Source organism: Eschrichtius robustus, chromosome 11 (genome assembly GCF_028021215.1).
Source record: "Eschrichtius robustus isolate mEscRob2 chromosome 11, mEscRob2.pri, whole genome shotgun sequence".
NCBI lineage: Eukaryota > Metazoa > Chordata > Mammalia > Artiodactyla > Eschrichtiidae > Eschrichtius > Eschrichtius robustus.
In genome coordinates, this window is record NC_090834.1 from 72034694 (window position 1) to 72056219 (window position 21526).

Sequence of the window (21526 nt, forward strand, 5' to 3'; positions counted from 1 at the left end):
TCTGCGGGACTTTGAAGGCGGTGGCGCAGGGTAGAGCAGTCTATTCCAGAGATATCGATAGGCTTCCCTCGCTCCCCCGCCCTCAAAGCTCTCAGCCAGCTCGGGAGTGGGCGGGGCCTGGGAAGCTGGAGGAACTGAGATTGGCGGGAAACCCCGGGACAGGTGTCCCCGCGGGAGCTATAAGAGCTGCTAGGCGGCCACTACCGAGTCGCCCTTCTTGGGTCCTCAGTAAAGTTACCTGTGTGTTGCAGATTCCCTCCAGTTTCTCACCGACCCGGCCAGAAGCACCTGAGACTCCGGGTGAGCGAGTGTGCGGCTCAACCTCTCCTTCAGCGTCCACAGAGATGTGGGGTGTTGTGTAGTGTGAGAAGAACGAGACTGCAAGAAAGGCCACAAATAATGGTTCGTTTCTCTGTGTGAACCATACTCTTCCTCGAGTATCTTGTTTGTAGACATGTTTTTCTTTCTACTTTGGAATCCTTTTCCCTACTCCTTGGAGAACTCATCTTTCAAGGCTTTGTTGTCATTTATCACGCTTTAACATCATTATTGGTTCCCTCCACCCAAGAGACTTTGAACTCTTCGAGGGCACTAATGTCTTTCTGTGCCCTCAAAATCAAGCACGATGCCTGAAAGATTAGGCTACTAAGGAAAAAGTGGACATTTTCTTACAAGACACGTATTTTCTCTTTTGTGAGCAATCTTTTAGTAAATCCCCAAATGAAATAGTTTAGGACAGCTCTGCAATCAGCTGCCAACCTAACATTTACCGACTGCCAATGATGACTTATTTTCTTTATAAAGAAGAAAGGATGAGTACCTAGACTCAGAAAAGGTAAGAGTTGAGAGGGTCCTTAAGTATCTAAGCTTTGCAGATGAAGTAAGAAACTCAGATCATGAAGTGATTTGCTCAAGTTCCGAGCACTTTAGTACCACACTCTTCTTTTTAAACCTTGTCACTTGTATATTTTGGACATTTTTTCCTGTTAAACATTTTCTAGGTTAAACGTGACTCCCTAGTATTCTGCATTGTGAACATATGACACTTTATTTACCCAAATCCCCATTGTTTAATATTTAGGTTACCCCTCTCCCAAGCAACTCATTTATGAGCTGCTTGACATATTTTTTGTGTGTACATCTGTGCTCCTTTAGAATAAATTCCTGAAAATGGAATTGTAGGGTCAAATGAAATGGGTATTTCTAAGTCTTTCATAAAAAGTGCTAAATTGCTCTCCAGAAATGTTTTACCAAAATATATTCTCAACAGTAGTATATGAGAGTGCACCGCTTCTTAAACTCACCAGTACTGCTTGTTGTCATTTTTCAAAATCACTGTTAGTTTAGCAGATTGAATTAACAGATTGTTTTCTTTTGTTTTCACAGCACCTAGCATAATGCCTAGCACATATTAAGAGCTTAATAAATAGTGTTAAATGAATGAATGATTAAATAAATGATCATTTAAAATTATTATATAGCACATAAACATTTTGATAGTTCTTTTCTACATAGCTCTATATATTCATGTGCCTCACACATATGTATAATAAATATATAACATTTTTAAAAGTAAAATCATATTAAACTGTTTTATACTAGACATAAAAAGTTGTGGCCATCTTTACATGTCCATAAATAATAATCTATATTATTTAAAATAGTTGCATAGTATTCAGTTGTGTGGAAATACAATAATTTACTTAACTATGGGTGGGCAATTAGACTATTTCTGAGTTTTTGCTATTATAAAAATACTATAATGAATATTCTTGTACATGCACACATTTTGTGTACTTTCCTGATTACCTCCTTATGATGAATTCATAGAAATAGAATTGCAGGTCCAAAGGGAACCCACATTTTCAATCATGATAAATATGGCTAAATAGCAAAAAAGAAAAAAAAAAGAAAAGCTATATCAGTATATTTTCTAGAGTGCCTGAGAGTCCACTTTCTTTATACCTTCACCAATACTGGATAGTGTACGAACTTTTTACCTTCCTCAAGTTGATAGGCAGAAAAAAAAAAAAAAAAAAAAAAACTCTTGCTTTAATTTTAGTTATATTTTTTGATTACTACTAAAAAAATCTTTTCATATATTTCTTGGCTGTTTATGTTACTTTTGTGAATTGCCATTTCATTCCTTTTCTCAATTTATTATTTTGTTAATCATTTTCTCATTGATTTGTAGGAGCTCCCTGCCAAATGAGATGTGTAGGGTGCAATTGCACAAAACTTTCCCACCACATGTTAAAACACGCCCTGTGGAGTTATTTCTTCCCTGCTCTGTGAATGAAATATGGCACAAATATCATGACTCTTCTGACATTCAAGTAAAAAAAAAGTTAACTAGGCAATTCAATAGCCTCAGATCAGTAGTTAATAAGTCCAGCATAATAATAACTGGCAGATAATAGCAAAGCCCCTTCCCTCCTCTACCAGCTTGAGCCTGCCATGGTGAAAGGGGAATGGTTGACTTCTCAATGTCCCGGCCTAAAATCTCTCTTCATGCCCCCTCCTACCACCACCACCACCAACTCGGTGGCCTTACTTCTCCCCAGATGAAATAGAGGAAAGGGCAAGAGAGTTCTTTTTTTTAAAATTCTTTTTTTTAAAAATAATTTTTGGCTGCATTGGGTCTTCGTTGCTGCACGTGGACCTTCTCTAGTTGCGGTGAGCGGGGGCTACTCTTCATTGCGGTGCACGGGGTCTAGGCGCGCGGGCTTCGGTAGTTGTGGCACGCAGGCTCTAGAGCGCAGGCTCAGTAGTTGTGGCGCACGGGCTTAGTTGCTCCGTGGCATGTGGGATCTTCCCAGACCAGGGCTCGAACCCGTATCCCCCGCATTGGGAGGCAGATTCTCAACCACTGCGCCACCAGGGAAGCCCCAAGAGAGTTCTTAACGTGGCTAGTACAGTTCTGTTGATGCTCTCTGAGATTAGCAGGTGTTTACACTTGACTCGTTACTTTATGCCTTCTTCGGAAACACTTCCATCCCCAGTGAGCAAATGCTCACAGTCCCTCACTTGCACTTGGGTAAATACATGTCATCTGGTCTAAAGTTCAGTGTCAGTTACTAGCGTCTGTTGTATACACCTCCAGCTTCTTTCTGTGGAGGTCTCCTCACACTTCCACTTGATCCTCTCCGGTAGCCCATATCTGACCAAAAGAAACCCACGAAATGGCTTTGCCTCACATCTATGGGAGTGTAGACTTTGACAAAATTGAAAACTCATCTTCACAGTTAGCCAACCAAAATTTCTTGCTGCCTAGATTCCGCTAGAATGTTAGCTCTATGAAGGCAGAGGATTTTCGTCTATTTAGTTCACCTCTGTAGTCACCTGTGCCTAGAGTAGTGCCTATACTTAATAAGTGCTCTATAAGTATTGAATGAATGAGTTCCTCAGATATAAGCCAGACACTAATCCACCACCGTGACACCCAGCTTAGGGGTCCTATATCTAATTTCCATTAAAGCCTCTCTCCCTAGGCATGAAGTGAGGAAATGGGTAGACAGTTAAAAGTGGCAAAAGCAGCCCCCCTCCGTTTTTTAATTTCTAATTTTGGTGGTCTTCCACTTTACTGTGGAATGTGGGAATAGTTGGCACTTTACTCTCCTTAGAGCCTCAGCCAAAACTGAGACAGAAAATCCCATTTTAACATCCTGCTACACACATGTAACAGTAGTACTTATTTATTTACAGTTTGTCTCCATCTAGTAAATCAAGCCCCCAGAGGACAGGGACTGTGCCATATTTCTGTTTGTATAATATATATATCTAATGTATCATACAAGCTAGGTACTCAATAAAGTTTAGAATTCGTGGATGAGTAAGAGTACTTTAGCAGTAGTAATAATTCCAAATATATTGCAGATATTCCAATTCAAAAACTAAAGTACAAAACTCTGTTTATAGTACTCTTCTAGTAGAAATCTTTAAATTTGTAAATATTTATAGCAAAATGACAGATTTACTTGTACTTTAATGTCACTGTGCCAGATATTCTCTGCTGCCCCTATAGATCTGCGTCACCCTTTAGAGGTTACATCAGCAAGTTCCCTTCCCCTCTGGCTTCTGGTTGAGCTCAGCTGATGGAGAGCGCTAGCAGGAGATCAGAAGGCAGTAGGAGACAGAGATTAGTGTATTTATTACCCTCTCTCCCTCCACGTTGGCCAGGTTGCCCAACGTGGAGGGAGAGAGGGTAATAAATACACTGCATCATCTCTTGCTGTTTCCCTCCTCACATTCAGATTATATTCTCTTCAGTTGCCCCTTTTGAGTGTGCCATCTGTTTCTTGCTGGGACCCTGACAGATACAATAATATTTTCAGTTTTTACAGGGTGCAGGAGGTATACATCAGTTTTTTTAATGTGAGAAAAATCTGTTATCTTTTCTTGAAGTTTAGTTCATATTATACTTTTGGGCACATTAATATTGGTGGCTCTGAAATAGCTGGAAAATAGAACCTAAAATGATATATGCCTTTTCCTGTTTTCTACCTGCTCAAATATATAGGAAAGAAGTCAGCTTACAGTTGGTTTTATATTTTTCCAATTATAAGAGGAATATACATTTATTTTAATTTTTTTCAAATGCAGACAGTATGAAAAATAACCCCACATAATCCACTAGGTAGAGAAAATTACTATTAGAAGTTTAGTCATTTTCCCCCTACAATAATATCTATCAAAGAAGGGAGGAAAATTATCCTGATAATACATTTTCCAATATTTATAATATGTAATACATTGTCTTTGTGTGCATATGCATATTGTGGGGTGTGACTCATTCCATAGAAAGAAATATTGCATTTCTTTAGATCAACATGAATCTAACCCTGAGTTCCCATCCTGCCATGTTGGTAGGAAAGTCAATCTCAGTTATTATTGAGCATTTCCTCTCTATCCAGGATTGTTTCTAGGCCCCAAAGTTTCTAGGGCCTTAATCATTGTGGAAATACCTGAAATTACCTCAGATTATTTGGTCGTCTGTCCACATTGATTTACTGCTGAGATTCCCTTTTGTGCCATCTTCCCTTCAGGTCTGAGGACTCCAATATTTCTTTACCACCCTGAGAACTCAAGAATCCGGAATCAAGTGAGTAAATTCGGCACCCCCTGCACCCAGGTGCAGGCTTCCTCTCTGAGGTTTTGTCACAGAGCAAGATAGGAGTCTTAGATGTTCACTCAACTTATGGGCTTCCATCTCCTAAATCCTGAGGAATCTCTCTTCCACATCATCCTCAAAGGCATTCCTTTCTTTTTTTCCCCTTCTCATTTCAAAATATAGGGAGAGCCTATATTTGTCTCCATGCAGCTTTTGCTTTTTGCCTTAGAGGAATCTGAGGTCTGGATACCTGCTTGAATGGGGTCAAGAAGCAGGGGGATAGGAGAAAACATAGAATTAGTATCTCAACAAAATAAACTGCCACAAAAATTTATATCCAATTATATATGCTTATTTTTAACCTGCTTTTTAATTTAAACATTACACCACAAACATTTCTTCATGTCACATGCTTTTAAATGTCTGTATAACCGTAAGGTATTCCATCATAGGAATGTATCAATTTATTTAACCAACATTTGATAGCCTTTAGATAGCTCACTCTAAAGGTAGCCTTATCTGTATCCACTACAACCTTTTTTTTTTTTTTTTTAAATAGATACTTAGAAGCTAAGATTCTCTTTGGGTAAGAGCTAAAGCTTGGGATAGAGCAAATTGAAATTAATAGACATAATTTGGAAGATTAACACTTTAGAATTCTATCTAAAGTATATAAGATAATTTTCCTCCTCAGTGTGTGTGACCAAAAGACAGGCCTGTACAAAAGCCATTGGCATACTTGAGTTGTTGAGAAATGCTTTTTTTTTCCAGAAATTAAGAAATTATTACAGAATGTCATCTAGATAGTTGAGTAACAATAAATGTCACATGTGCATAGGAAAGTTTCAACTTGGCTCTTATTCGAATTTATTTTTATTTAATTCTAAAAACTCCTGAAGTGACTAACAATGGTCTTTAAACAGAGTAGTGCCACTTTTCTGGCCTATTCTTTCTGCAAAATACCCTTACTGATCAATTTTGCAACTGCTGGTTAAGAATCAGGACGTACCCTGAGCCAAATCTTTAAATCATGCTTAAAGGAGCCTAAAGCCATTAAAACCCCAAGAGATCAAAATGTTTTTTCTATCTGTCTACAAGTGGGGCTCTGATACAAGAGCCACTGTGAATAATCCAGCCGATCACCTTCAACTCACAAAGCCACCAATATATTCATAGAAGGGAATGATGAAAAGGAAAGGTTTTAGAGTCAGATATTTCTCTTTAATTCAACAAATATTTGTTGATTACCTTACTATATGCCAAGCATTATTACTAAGATGCTGAGAATACCTCAGTAAACAAAACAGACAAAAATTCCTGAGGAAGGGTGGTATGGGATGAAATCAGAGAAGAAGTGGTTTGGGGGCTGCAGATAATATAGGGCCTTTAGGCCACAATAAGGACTTTGACTCTGAGTGAGATAGAAAGCTACTAGAGGGTTTTGAACAGAGACATTACAGGACTGACTTTTTAAAAGATTATCCTGACACTGTGTTGAGAACAGACTATAGGGGGCCAAGGAGGTTAACAAGATCAAGCCTACAGTAATCTAAGTGAGAGATGACAATGGCTTGGACCAGAGTTGTAATGGTGAGATTGTAGGAAGTAGTTGGATTCTGGGTATATTTTGAAGACAGAGCCAACAGTGCTTTGCTAATGGATTGGATGTGACATGTAAGAGAAAGAGAAGTTTCAAAATGGCTAATGTTTTTGGCCTGAGCAAATGGAAGAAAAAAGTTGCAATGAAATGTGACAAAGGAGAGATGGGAGGAGTAGGTTTGGCGGGAAAGATGATGGATATGGTTTTGTATATTTCAAGTTTGGGATGTCTCTTAGACATTCTAATGGAGATATGGAGTAGTAAGTTGGCATATGAGTTGGAGTTTAGTGGAGAGGTCCAGGGTGGAGATCCAAAATTGGGGGTCATGATTGTAGAAGATTTATTCAGAGCCATGAGATTGGAGTGAGAGTGGATAGGAAAGAATTCCAAGAACTGAAAGCTGGGGCATTCCACTTTTAAGACAGAACTGGGTTTGTATTTAAGCCTAGCTACTTACAAGCTCTGAGACTTCCGATGACTTATTTCACCTCTCTGAACCTTTGTTTTGTTGTTGTTGTTCTTGTTGCTTAAACCTGTAAAATCGAGATCATATTAACCAGTATCTTTTATGATTATTGTGATAAATGAATTTCTCATTTAAAGTGCTTAGCACACTGCCTGGCACATGGTAAATAGTAAATATTACCTACTATTATTATTACTTTTAAAAACAGCATTTGTCTTCCAAAATGTTGCTGACTGCCTTAGTGATAATATGCTCATATAATCAATATAGTGGCAATGCCTGTTATTTATTTGGATAAAAAGTGACAAATTGGAAGTATACAGTGAGCCACTCCCTCCCCCCATATCTAACACCTTAAATAAGATACACTTTTAGCCAAGAGTAAAGCCGAGAGGTTTTTCAACTTGTTAGCTTTTGAAGTCCTCTTAACTGTTTAATTTTGCTTTAATCTCTTTTGAAAATTTTTAGGTATTTTTATTTAGCTGCCAAGATCTATGAAACACAATTATAGAGACTCTCCTTTAAAACTTTGGCATTCAGTATGGCTGACTGCTACAAAAATAAAAACATGGTTGGTGAAGTTTGAAATAAGGACGCCCTTCTTTAACACATTTGAATAATCATTTGATCTGGAAATTATTTCATCCTTTATAAAAAAAGTCTTTTAATTTTCAAAATAGATGGCGTCTTATTGCCCTAGCAAAATAAAATATATTCTGATCTTTTTCATAGAAATAATTCTGAGATTGTTTATAAAACTACTTTCTATATTAAAAACAGGCATTTCTTCCTTTAATGGGCCAAAGCCAGCCTTTTTTTAGTGTCAGAGTGGCTTCAGAATTTCTTTTCCTTTGGCCTGTTGCTGAGGTGGCAAGGGTAACCATTGAGAAACAAAGGAATAGAGACATTTTAGGATGGAAAGAGCATTCTTATAAATAAGGCAAAATTTTTCACTTGTTATAGTTCTTTTTCTTTCCTCACTACAAGAGAGAAAAAAAGTCAATCCCTAGTCTACCAGTAGGCTAGTAATTCCTTAGATCATAATAAAAGTAATGTGCCCTTTAAAACCAATATTTTCTAGAATTGAAGTCCAAAGTTATGTGTGCAATTCCCTCCTCTGCTGCTAGGTGGCAATTAATGCCTTGGAGAGAAAAAATCCCCACCCACCCCTTCCCCCCTTCACCTTCCCCACCCAGAAAGATACGTGCATTTTCTTTTCCTTAAGGTAAGAACTCTCTTAAGGATAATATTCTCTTTCCTGCTTTGTTTTGTCCAAGTGAATTTACATTCACCTTTTCCTTTCATTGTTAAGACTAACACATACAAATCCAACACAGACTGCTATAGCTAGGGAAGAATAGATAATATCTCTTAAAGAGGGTGGTTTCCAAATGGAGTGTATGTTCATGAGTGATATAGAGTAGGAAGTTGCTATAATTTCCCTGCAGAGTTTTGTTTTTCGCAAGTTTAGTAAAGAAAAATTTCCTGTGAAAGGAATTACAATTGGCCCACGTTAACATTATGCCAAATGTTATATAATTAAATAGAAAATAAAAATGAAGAAAGAAAATAATTTTAAAGACCTAAAAGCAATTTCAGTGTGGTGAAACTGCTTTTCCAAGTGAACTATAGGAAAAACAATGAAAGAATTCTTCATAAGAGTCACAGAGCGGTACTATATAAAAAAATAGAATTTTTTTTTTCTCAGATAACCTACCCAGATTTATCTATTCCTAGCAAAGTTATTTAAAGACTACACATAGCTTCTATATATTTATAAGTCTAGTGAATCTGGTCTACATCCTTTTTAAAATATGTTTAATCGAGGACATTGCTTTTCATGACCTTCTTTGCCAAAAGAGTATATGTAGTGGGTGTTTGTTTTATATAAAATTCAAAATATCAAATCCCTGTTCAAAGAAGACTCTCAGTTTGGGTCTTAAACCAAAGAGACTCTCCCCAGGCTGAACTTAATGAAGCCGAACACCAAAAAAGAAAAGCTGCTTCTGGCATTCTAGGCCTTCCCTGCATCCAGATGGCCTGTCTGTAGCCTAGCCAGAGCCAAACCCTTCCTGCTGCTGGCCTTGGATGACAGCCCCAGGCTACACCAGCTTCCATACCCTTTTAACTCTTCAGTGTCCAAGATTTTTAAGAAAAGATGGGACTTCCAATGTGAATTGGGCTGAAAGGGTAAATCAAGTTTTCAGCTTGAAGTTTAGTTTATAAAATTTTTATCCACATCCCCTCCACCCTCCCCTCCCATAGGCTCCCTCCCACAGTAGCTCAGTCAGCCAACTGGCATCAGAGGAGCACCGTTTGGAAGACAGTGTGTGTGTGGGCAGCCTGCAGGTGAGGACAGGGCTGCCAAGGCAGACCATGCGGTTTGTCCTGTGCCTACACCCAATACCTGACTTGTGCCTTTCCAGAGCATTTGTATACACACAGCAGTCCTGCTGTTTAGGGTGGGGGTAATTTCAAAAAGTATTTTTTAAAATAACTCGTTCACTAGACTTAAGTTCAGCAAACAAGAGTGCATAAATGGGAGATATAAAATGACCATGCATGGATTTAAGTGAGGACTTCTCTGAAGTTGTTGTACCAGAAAAACAAACCTACTCTGTTTTAAAAGTATCCTTGGAAGTCTTTCTAGTGGCAGCCATTGTTTTCATCTTGGGTTTTCAAAGGTTTGGGAATTTCACCAGAAGGTAATACACAAAGCAGACTTTACGCTTGAAGGTAGAATTTCCCTATGGTTTTGCTTTTCTCCACATAGAGAGATGTAATTAACTGATTTGTAAGGGTGCTTCTCTGTTGGCCAGAATAGATATTTTCAGATGAAAGCCTACGTCACTTTCCTTCTTATTTTTGAATCTCATTTCTTAGTTCTGTGCTCACTGTTATTTTTAATTATTATTATTATGCCTGTTGCCAAGCCATTCCACTTTCCACAGAGTTGATTAGAGACCTGAGAAATCCAGGCCAACATAAAGTCCTGGTTTCCAGATCAGACTACATGAACAAAGAAAAACAAAAACAAAAACAAAAACAGCAAAAGTGCTAGTTTTTACAACACTCTTAAAGAAAACAAAATTTAAAAGTCCGAAAAGGAGCCTAGAGCTGTAGAGAATGGAGTTTAAAAACAGGAACCCACAAACCGGTTTGCAGGGCAGAAATAGAGACACAGATGTAGAGAACAAACGTATGGACACCAAGTGGGGGGAAGTGGCGGGAGGGGGGTGGGGGGGGGTGTGATGAACTGGGAGATTGGGATTGACATGTATACACTGATGTGTATAAAATTGATGACTAATAAGAACCTGCTGTATAAAAAAGTAAATAAAACTGTAAAATTAAAAAACAAAACAAAAACAAAACAGGAACCCACAGAAGGAAGAATGAAAGGATAAAAAAACCATAGAGTACTGAGATGAAAATAAAGTATATAAAAGAGAGAATAAAAATAGATCTGATATATCTGTTGCTTTGCAGCGTTTAGCCTGGAGTGCTGGGTGGCTCCTCCGGGCAGCAGAACCGTTCTCAACAGCTGACATAAAAGGCCACTCTGGCACCTGCTTCCGGTTTGTGGCTTCAGAACCAAAACCCTTCCCTTGACCCTCTCCATCCGCCTAGCTCTGTTAAGACCTTCACTCCCCTGGTTTCAGCTTTATTACTTGCTTCTCTGCGTTTGCCTGGCTCTCAAATGCAGAAGGTTGTCTTCTGTGCCATGACCTTGTCTCTTTGCAACTAAGATGATGAAAATTGGGACTCGCCATCCAGCTATGTTGTCTCAGGCCATCTTGGGCAATATTCCTCCCCGTTGGACTCAGTCCTCAGGATTCTCCCTTCTGTGAAAAACACAGTGAGCTAGACAGGCATTTAGGAAAGATTTGTCCTCAGGGGGGATAGGATATCACTTCTGGTTCAATGCACATTTCCAGAAAATAAGCTGAGATCATCTAAATGCAGAAAGAGCAAAAAGGTCCATCAGTTCTGAACATAAATGTCTAATAACTGATAATAATAACTGATGGATTGCAATTGGATTTTCACAGAACAATAAAATACTACTCCCACCAGAAAGTAAATGTGAGAAAAAAATTTCAAAGGAAAAACAGAAACTAACACACGGAGTTAGATGTCAACTTTTCCTCTTAGAAAATCTGAAGAAAAGTCCAATTAAAGGGGAACATCGTTTAGAATAAGTCATCTAATGTTAGTTTAATGCTCTTTTTTTTTTTTAAATGTGCATTTTATTTCTGAGAAAAGAATTTTACTTCCCTTTTCAATTTGAGGAGGGGGGCAAACACTTGGGAGCATCATTCCTGTGTTCTAGTGTCAAAAGAAAATTGTTGGCGTGAGAAATGTTATAAATTTATGAAAAACAATAGTTTTCTCCCCTAATTAGAATGTTGTTTTTCACTGTTTTTCCCCATCAGAGTATATGTATAAAAACCCAGCATCCTTGCATACAACCCTTTGACTAGATTTCACAACTCTAGTTCTATGCTAATAAGAAGTCTTTATTTAGTTTCAGTCTTTCCAAATAAGCCTGTAAGTTTCTGAAGCAGCACATACCAGTTTGGTCCTCTCTGTCCTCTCTCCCTTGACCCCCGGCTGAAACCTGGCCTAAAAAGGTGAAGCTAGACCCTGTTCTACAGAGTATTTTTGTCTTTATGGGGCCCCATAAAACAGTGGGGACTCGACTCCAGCCCAGCGAGGAGATAGAGACTGGCTGCCATCTAGTTCAGCTGGCTCAAGAGAAGTCAGCTTCCTCGTCCTCTCACAAACTGTCCCTTCCGTGCTGACCTTTGACTAACTGGCAGGGCTCTTGAGCTCTGACCCTGCTTCCTCTCTGCCCACACTCTTTTTCCCCACATTGTCAGTCGGTCCTTCTTAGAAGGGGGAAGAGCCTGAGGAAAAGGTGCTGGGAAGAGGAAAAGTGGAAGTCCTGACATTCAAGCCCCTAAGGATTATTTTCCCCTCCTTGATTAAGGTTTACTGTTCATTTAAATGGATATCAACACAAGACTTGCAAAATTTGGAAGGAAGTCCAGAAAAGAGGGGATATATGTATACGTATAGCTGATTCACTTTGCCGTACAGCAAAAACTAACACAACATTGTAAAACAACTATACCCCAATAAAAAATTAATTAAAAAAAAAGACTTGCAAAATTTGCAGAAACAGAGAATTTAGCGTGTTCTATGCATCAGGGTAGATAGCTTACATATTTCAGGAGACTATGTTAGCCCTTCTGCAAATATCCCATAGTATTTTATTTATTTTTTTCAATGCATGGATTTTTTTAAACTGAAGTATAGTTGATTTACAATGTTGTGTTAGTTTCAAGTATACAGCAAAGCAACACATGGACTTTGTTGGGACACAATTCAGTCCATAATATTACTTAATACAGTGGCAAAGATACAATTCCACATGCTTTCTGGTCATAAGCTAGGTGGTTTCACTCTGTTATCTAATTACAAACTCACCAACAGGCAAATTTTGATCTTTTTTTTTTAAATAGACACTTTATTATATACACAGGTGATAAAATCCCAGACTTACTATTAGGCACATAAATATACACCCTGCTAAATATTTAATATTATCAAACTTGTACAGCTTGAGCATCCTGTAGTCTTTTAAGAACGCCATATTTAATGCAACTTTTTGCAAACATTTTGCTTTCCTTTTATAATTATTATGATCTGTAGTTCCACTGTATAGAAATAGATTCCAGGAAAAATTACAATGCATGTAGACAATGATCAAATAGCTTAAAGAATTTGATGCTGGGGCTTCCCTGGTGGCGCAGTGGTTAAGAATCTGCCTGCCAATTCAGGGGACACGGGTTCAAGCCTTGGTCTGGGAAGATCCCACATGCCACAGAGCAACTAAGCCCATGTGCCACAACTACTGAGCCTGCACTCTAGAGCCCACCAGCCACAACTACTGAGCCTGTGTGTCACAACTACTGAGGCCAGCGCGCCTAGAGCCCTTGCTCCGCAACAAGAGAAGCCACTGCAATGAGAAGCCCACGCACTGCAATGAAGAGTAGACCCCGCTTGTCGCAACTAGAGAAAGCCTGCACGCAGCAACGAAGACCCAATGCAGCCAAAAATAAATAAATAAAATAAATAAATTTATTTTTTAAAAAAGAATTTGATGCTAAAGCTTTTAAAAATGCAAATGACTTATAATCATTTAATTTTGAAAGAGACCCAAACAATAAATATGAAGACCCTCCGTACCATGTTTAAAAAATTTTTTTAAAGGTAAAGAATATAGAGGAACAATCGTAAAATTGTAAAAGTCCCTTTACAATTGTAAAAGCAAAGATCTGATTGTATTTTCCTGATTTTTCTTCCCCTTTGATGACTTCACTGATGGTGCCTCAGCTGCATGTATGGCATCTCTCCTCCTGCTCACTTTGTACAAAAAAATTCCCTCCCTCATTTGGGGATGTTTGTAACCCTTTCATCTAGCCCACTCTATTTACCTTCCAAAAGCTGGCATTCAGCTGAAACCAGAGGAAAAAAAGTCTTTTCCCAGTTTGTTGGCAACTTGTTGAAGGCAATTGACTGCTTTTCAATAGAAAACATTTCCTTCCCCTATCGTGTCACCTCTACCCCTTAAAACACTTTCCAGAGCTCTGGCTGAGCCCTGCCTCGACTGCCAAACAATAGCTTCCTTTTAAATAAAGCAGCTGGTGTCATACATAGGTATTTTCTTAAGAAAAGAATCATTGATTTCCACCCATAATGTATGCATAGTAAAGAGCACCACAGAACTGGAAGGGGCTTCCCAATTCAATCCCACCCATGAATTTTACAGGGAAGGAAACTGAGACCCAGGGAAGTAAGGGTATAGTCCAATTTCTAGATCAAGGATTCCTCCCTTTTTCTGTAACATGGACCACCTTGTCAGACTGGTGAAGCCTGTGGATTCTCTCTCAGAATAATGTTTTTAAGAACATAAAATAATGTACAGTACATGAAGATGGACCCCTTCCTTATATCATGTACAAAAATTAACTCAAAATGGATCAAAATCCTAAACGTAAGAGCCAAAACAATACAATTCTTAGAAGAAGACATAAAAGTAAACCTTATGACTGTAGATTAGGCAATGGTTTCTTTTGTCTTTTTATTTTATTTTATTTTAAATTTATTTATTTTATTTATATTTATTTTTGGCTGCATTGGGTCTTCATTGTTGCGTGAGGGCTTTCTCTAGTTGCGGTGAGTGGGGGCTACTCTTTGTTGCAGTGTGCGGGCTTCTCACTGCGGTGGCTTCTCTTGTTGTGGAGCACGGGCTCTAGGCGCACGGGCTTCAGCAGTTGTGGCGCACGGGCTCAGTAGTTGTGGCTTGCGGGCTCTAGAGTGTAGGCTCAGTAGTTGTGGCACACGGGCTTAGTTGCTCCGCAGCATGTGGGATCTTCCCGGATCAGGGCTCAAACCCGTGTCCCCTGCATTGGCAGGTGGATTCTTAACCACTGCGCCACCAGGGAAGCCCCTCTTTTGTCTTTTTAAAAACATCTTTATTGAAATATAATTCATATGCCATAAAATTCATCTATTTAAGGTATGTACAGTTTTAGTACATTTACAGAGTTGTAAAACCATCACCATGATCTAATTTTAGAATCTAACTTTTTTTTTTTTTAAACAATTAGGAGGATTTATTGGTTCATGTACAGGGATAATCAAACAATGACACCAAGGCCTGGATTTTTCTAAGCATGTCTGTTCTTTTCTTATGCCATTTTTTTCTGAAGAAAAATTAGATCTGATAAGGGACTTGTATCCAGAATAAAGAACTCTTGCAGCTCAATAATTAAAGACAAGTGATCCAATTAAAGAATGGGCAAAAGATTTGAATAGGCATTTCTCCAAAGAAGACATACCATGACCCATGGCCCATAACCATGTGAAAAAGTGCTCAGCATCATTAACCATTAGGGAAATGCAAAGCAAAACCACAGTGAGATACCACTTCATACCCACTAGGATGGCTGTAATCAGAAAGCCATGCAATAACAAGTTGGAGACGATATTGAGAAATTGGAACCCTCAAACACTGCTCGTGATGATATAAAATGGTGCAACCACTTTGGAAAACAGTCTGGCAATTCTTCAAAAGGTTAAACACAGAGTTGCCATATGACCCAGCAATTCCACTCCTAGGTATAAACCCATTAGAAATGAAAACATAGCATATATCTACACAAACATTTGCACATGAATGCTCATAGCATTTCAGCTATTATTCATGATAGCTGAAAAGTGGAAACAACCTAAATGTCCATCAATATGAATAAACAAAATATGGTATAGCCATGCAATGAAATATTAGATGGCAATAAAAAGAAATGAAGTCCTGGTACATGATACAACTTGGGTGAACCTTAAAAACATGCTAAGTGAGAGAAGCCAGTCACAAAAGACTCATATTGTATGATCCCATTTATATGAAAGGTCCAGAATAGGCAAATTTATAAAGACAGAAAATACATTAGTGGTTGCCAAGGGCTGAGGGATAGAGAGGAAAAGAGTAGGCAGTGACTGCTATTGAGTACAAGTTTCTTCTTGTGGTGATGAAAATATTCTAAACTTAGATTATAGTGATGGTTGCATAATTCTGTGATTATATTAAAGCCTTTGAATTGTGCACTTTAAATGGGTGAATTTTATGTTATATGTATTATATCTCAGTAAAGATGTTTTAAAAATATGTAAGAATCCAAAGGAAACCAATTCTATCAAAATATAGTTATCAGAATATTAAAAAACAAATATATAGTAATATATGTGCTTCTTTTTTAACATGTTAAATTATAAGACGTAGCAGCAAGTCTATTAAGTACCATAATTTTGAAATAGTGATGAATAGATATCATATCTTGAGATATCTGCAACAAATGCGAAAGCAATAAGAAAATGTCTGACTTCTCGTGGTGAAAAATCATAAGTACTGCTAACACTCTGTGGTTTCTTGTCTACATTAATAATCAAAGGACTACATGGCCAATTTAAGCCTACAAATGGGAGGAGGTGAAAGATAGGGCAGAATTGGGAGAGCTCTTGAAGGAAATGCTAAATTTCTATTAGACATCGATGAAAATAATGATGTAATTTTTTTCCCCTTTTAAATTCACAGACACCCTGAATTCTGTCTATGGACAGAATGGACCTCCTGGGGATCCATCAAGAGAGTTAGTGAGAAAGCTGGTTTAAAATCCACGCCTCCTGACTTAGCTAAATTCTCTATCTAATCCTACTCTTTTTTTTTTTCTCTCTTAATAAAGGGGATTAGGTAGAAAAGAATGAATTTTATTTAAACTGCTAGAGTGAGTCAGTTCTAAAACGAGAGGGACCCAAGGGTTGCTTGTGTGGAAATTTCTAAAGAATAAAAAGGGTTTGAACTCTGACCCTCCCCTTCCTACTCCATTCCTGCCCCTCACACACAACCATCACCACCCATGCAACCCATATACACCACAACTACCAAATGATAATATAATTACTATATTTCAATAGAAGACATCGATTTAGAAAAATAATTGTTGTTTAGAGCTCTAGCGGAATTTGACGTTTTCTCAGAGGGAATATATATTTTTTTTTTCACACACACACACTGTACTTTATTTTTACAAGAGATAAATAGACTGACACCAAGCATTGTACATGGATGACCACAACAAAAGCAACAAAGATTGCAATTACCAAACATGAAACACACTTATACTATGTCATAATATTGACATTCAGTCCAGTAATCCTCCACTGTAACAGCTCCTTTACTTTGCAGTGAAAATTTATTTGTATATTCTTTGCCTCTGAGTCCTTGTTGGATTTTTTTTTTTTTAATTCAGACAGAAAGTCACAAAAATTATACTCATCCTCATCAGTTCACTCAGTCCCATGTAATTAATTTTTATTTTTCATCTTGATCTTTTGTTAGCACTTTTATGAGTTCATCAGTTTTTCATTAGAGTTCTGAAAATGCTTATTCATTCAGTTCAGCAGTACAGTCAGTTACCAGAAACCTGTACTTGTCAGAGTCTTTTCCATGAATTTCTTAAAGATGAAACCCTTTTATAGGAACATATTTGCAAAAGCATCAGAGTACACACAGAACTGTCTGTAAATGACAAAAGACTTAAAAATGACCACAGTTAAAAATTTGATGAAAGTTCATAACAATGCAGTTGACAAGAGAATTAGTTATTTCTGAGATATACATTTTAAGGTAATAACTAGGATTATGACTTATAACATTATACCAGAACATATAAGATTTTTAGAAATTTCATGTAATGTCTGAAACATTTATATTAACATATTTCCATACAAATAACCCAATGAAAGTTTAGTATTAGTTGTTTTGTTTGTTTGTTTTTTTATACTGCAGGTTCTTATCAGGCATCAATTTTATACACATCAGTGTATACATGTCAATCCCAATCACCCAATTCAGCACACCACCATCCCCACCCCACCGCAGTTTTCCCCCCTTGGTGTCCATATGTCCATTCTCTACATCTGTGTCTCAACCTCTGCCCTGCAAACCGGCTCATCTGTACCATTTTTCTAGGTTCCACATACATGCATTAATATACGATATTTGTTTTTCTCTTTCTGATTTACTTCACTCTGTATGACAGTCTCTAGATCCATCCACGTCTCAACAAATGACTCAATTTCGTTCCTTTTTATGGCTGAGTAATATTCCATTGTATATATGTACCACATCTTCTTTATCCATTCGTCTGTTGATGGGCATTTAGGTTGCTTCCATGACCTGGCTATTGTAAATAGTGCTGCAATGAACATTCGGGTGCATGTGTCTTTTTGAATTACGGTTTTCTCTGGGTATATGCCCAGTAGTGGGATTGCTGGGTCATATGGTAATTCTATTTTTAGTTTTTTAAGGAACCTCCATATTGTTCTCCATAGTGGCTGTATCAGTTTACATTCCCACCAACAGTGCAAGAGGGTTCCCTTTTCTCCACACCCTCTCCAGCATTTGTTGTTTGTAGATTTTCTGATGATGCCCATTCTAACTGGTGTGAGGTGATACCTCATTGTAGTTTTGATTTGCATTTCTCTAATAATTAGTGATGTTGAGCATCTTTTCATGTGCTTCGTGGCTGTCTGTATGTCTTCTTTGGAGAAATGTCTATTTAGGTCTTCTGCCCATTTTTGGATTGGGGTGTTTGTTTCTTTAATATTGAGCTGAATGAGCTGTTTATATATTTTGGAGATTAATCCTTTGTCCGTTGATTCGTTTGCAAATATTTTCTCCCATTCTGAGGGTTGTCTTTTCGTCTTGTTTATGGTTTCCTTTGCTGTGCAAAAGCTTTGAAGTTTCATTAGGTCCCATTTGTTTATTTTTGTTTTTCTTTCCATTACTCTAGGAGGTGGATCAAAAAAGATCTTGCTGTGATTTATGTCAAAGAGTGTTCTTCCTATGTTTTCCTCTAAGAGTTTTATAGTGTCCAGTCTTAGATTTAGGTCTCGAATCCATTTTGAGTTTATTTTTGTGTATGGTGTTAGGGAGTATTCTAATTTCATTCTTTTACATGTAGCTGTCCAGTTTCCCCAGCACCACTTGTTGAAGAGACTGTCTTTTCTCCATTGTATATCTTTGCCTCCTTTGTCATAGATTAGTTGACCATAGGTGCGTGGGTTTATCACTGGGCTTTCTATCTTGTTCCATTGATCTATGTTTCTGTTTTTGTGCCAGTACCATATTGTCTTGATTACTGTAGCTTTGTAGTATAGTCTGAAGTCAGGGAGTCTGATTCCTCCAGCTCCGTTTTTTTCCCTCAAGACTGCTTTGGCTATTCGGGGTCTTTTGTGTCTCCATACAAATTTTAAGATGATTTGTTCTAGCTCCGTAAAAAATGTCATTGGTAATTTGATAGGGATCGCATTGAATCTGTAGATTGCTTTGGGTAGTATAGTCATTTTCACAATGTTGATTCTTCCAATCCAAGAACATGGTATATCTCTCCATCTGTTGGTATCATCTTTAATTTCTTTCATCAGTGTCTTATAGTTTTCTGCATACAGGTCTTTTGTCTCCCTAGGTAGGTTTATTCCTAGGTATTTTATTCTTTTTGTTGCAATGGTAAATGGGAGTGTTTCCATAATTTCTCTTTCAGATTTTTCATCATTAGTGTATAGGAATGCAAGAGATTTCTGTGCATTAATTTTGTATCCTGTAACTTTACCATATTCATTAATTAGCTCTAGCAGTTTTCTGGTGGCAGTTTTAGGATTCTCTATGTATAATATCATGTCATCTGCAAACAGTGACAGTTTTACTTCTTCTTTTCCAATTTGTATTCCTTTTATTTCTTTTTCTTCTCTGATTGCCATGGCTAAGACTTCCAGAACTATGTTGAATAATAGTGGTGAGAGTGGACATCCTTGTCTCGTTCCTGATCTTAGAGGAAATGCTTTCAGTTTTTCACCATTGAGAATGATGTTTGCTGTGGGTTTGTCATATATGGCCTTTATTATGTTGAGGTAGGTTCCCTCTATGCCCACTTTCTGGAGAGTTTTTATCATAAATGGGTGTTGAATTTTGTCAAAAGCTTTTTCTGCATCTATTGAGATGACTATATGGTTTTTCTTCTTCAATTTGTTAATATGGTGTATCACATTGATTGATTTGCGTATATTGAAGAATCCTTGCATCCCTGGGATAAATCCCACTTGATCGTGGTGTATGATCCTTTTAATGTGTTGTTGGATTCTGTTTGCTAGTATTTTGTTGAGGATTTTTGCATCTATATTCATCAGTGATATCGGTCTGTAATTTTCTTTCTTTGTAGTGTCTTTGTCTGGTTTTGGTATCAGGGTGATGGTGGCCTCATAGAATGAGTTTGGGAGTGTTCCTTCCACTGCAATTTTTTGGAAGAGTTTGAGAAGGATAGGTGTTAGCTCTTCTCTAAATGTTTGATAGAATTCACCTGTGAAGCCATCTGGTCCTGGACTTTTGTTTGTTGGAAGATTTTTAATCACAGTTTCAATTTCATTGCTTGTGATTGGCCTGTTCATATTTTCTGTTTCTTCCTGGTTCAGTCTTGGAAGGTTATACCTTTCTAAGAATTTGTCCATTTCTTCCAGGTTGTCCATTTTATTGGCATAGAGTTGCTTGTAGTAGTCTCTTAGGATGCTTTGTATTTCTGTGGTGTCTGTTGTAACTTCTCCTTTTTCATTTCTGATTTTATTGATTTGAGTCCTCTCCCTCTTTTTCTTGATGAGTCTGGCTAATGGCTTATCAATTTTGTTTATCTTCTCAAAGAACCAGCTTTTAGTTTTATTGATCTTTGCTATTGTTTTCTTTGTTTCTATTTCATTTATTTCTGCTCTGATCTTTATGACTTCTTTCCTTCTGCTAACTTTGGGTTTTGTTTGTTCTTCTTTCTCTAGTTTCTTTAGGTGTAAGGTTAGATTGTTTACTTGAGATTTTTCTTGTTTCTTTAGGTAGGCTTGTATAGCTATAAACTTCCCTCTTAGAACTGCTTTTGCTGCATCCCATAGGTTTTGGGTTGTCGTGTTTTCATTGTCATTTGTCTCTAGGTAATTTTGATTTCTTCTTTGATTTCTTCAGTGATCTCTTGGTTATTTAGTAACGTATTGTTTAGCCTCCATGTGTTTGTCTTTTTTACGTTTTTTTCCCTGTAATTCATTTCTAATCTCATAGCATTGTGGTCAGAAAAGATGCTTGATATGATTTCAATTTTCTTAAATTTACTGAGGCTTGATTTGTGACCCAAGATGTGATCTATCCTGGAGAATGTTCCGTGCGCACTTGAGAAGAACGTGTAATCTGCTGTTTTTGGATGGAATGTCCTATAAATATCAATTAAATCTATCTGGTCTATTGTGTCATTTAAAGCTTCTGTTTCCTTATTTATTTTCATTTTGGATGATCTGTCCATTGGTGTAAGTGAGGTGTTAAAGTCCCCCACTATTATTGTGTTACTGTCAATTTCCTCTTTTATGGCTGTTAGCAGTTGCCTTATGTATTGAGGTGCTCCTATGTTGGGTGCATATATATTTATAATTGTTATATCTTCTTCTTGGATTGATCCCTTGATCATTATGTAGTGTCCTTCTTTGTCTCTTGTAACATTCTTTATTTTAAAGTCTATTTTATCTGATATGAGTATAGCTACTCCAGCTTTCTTTTGATTTCCATTTGCATGGAATATCTTTTTTCATCCCCTCACTTTCAGTCTGTATGTGTCCCTAGGTCTGAAGTGGGTCTCTTGTAGACAGCATATATATGGGTCTTGTTTTTGTATCCATTCAGCAAGCCTGTGTCTTT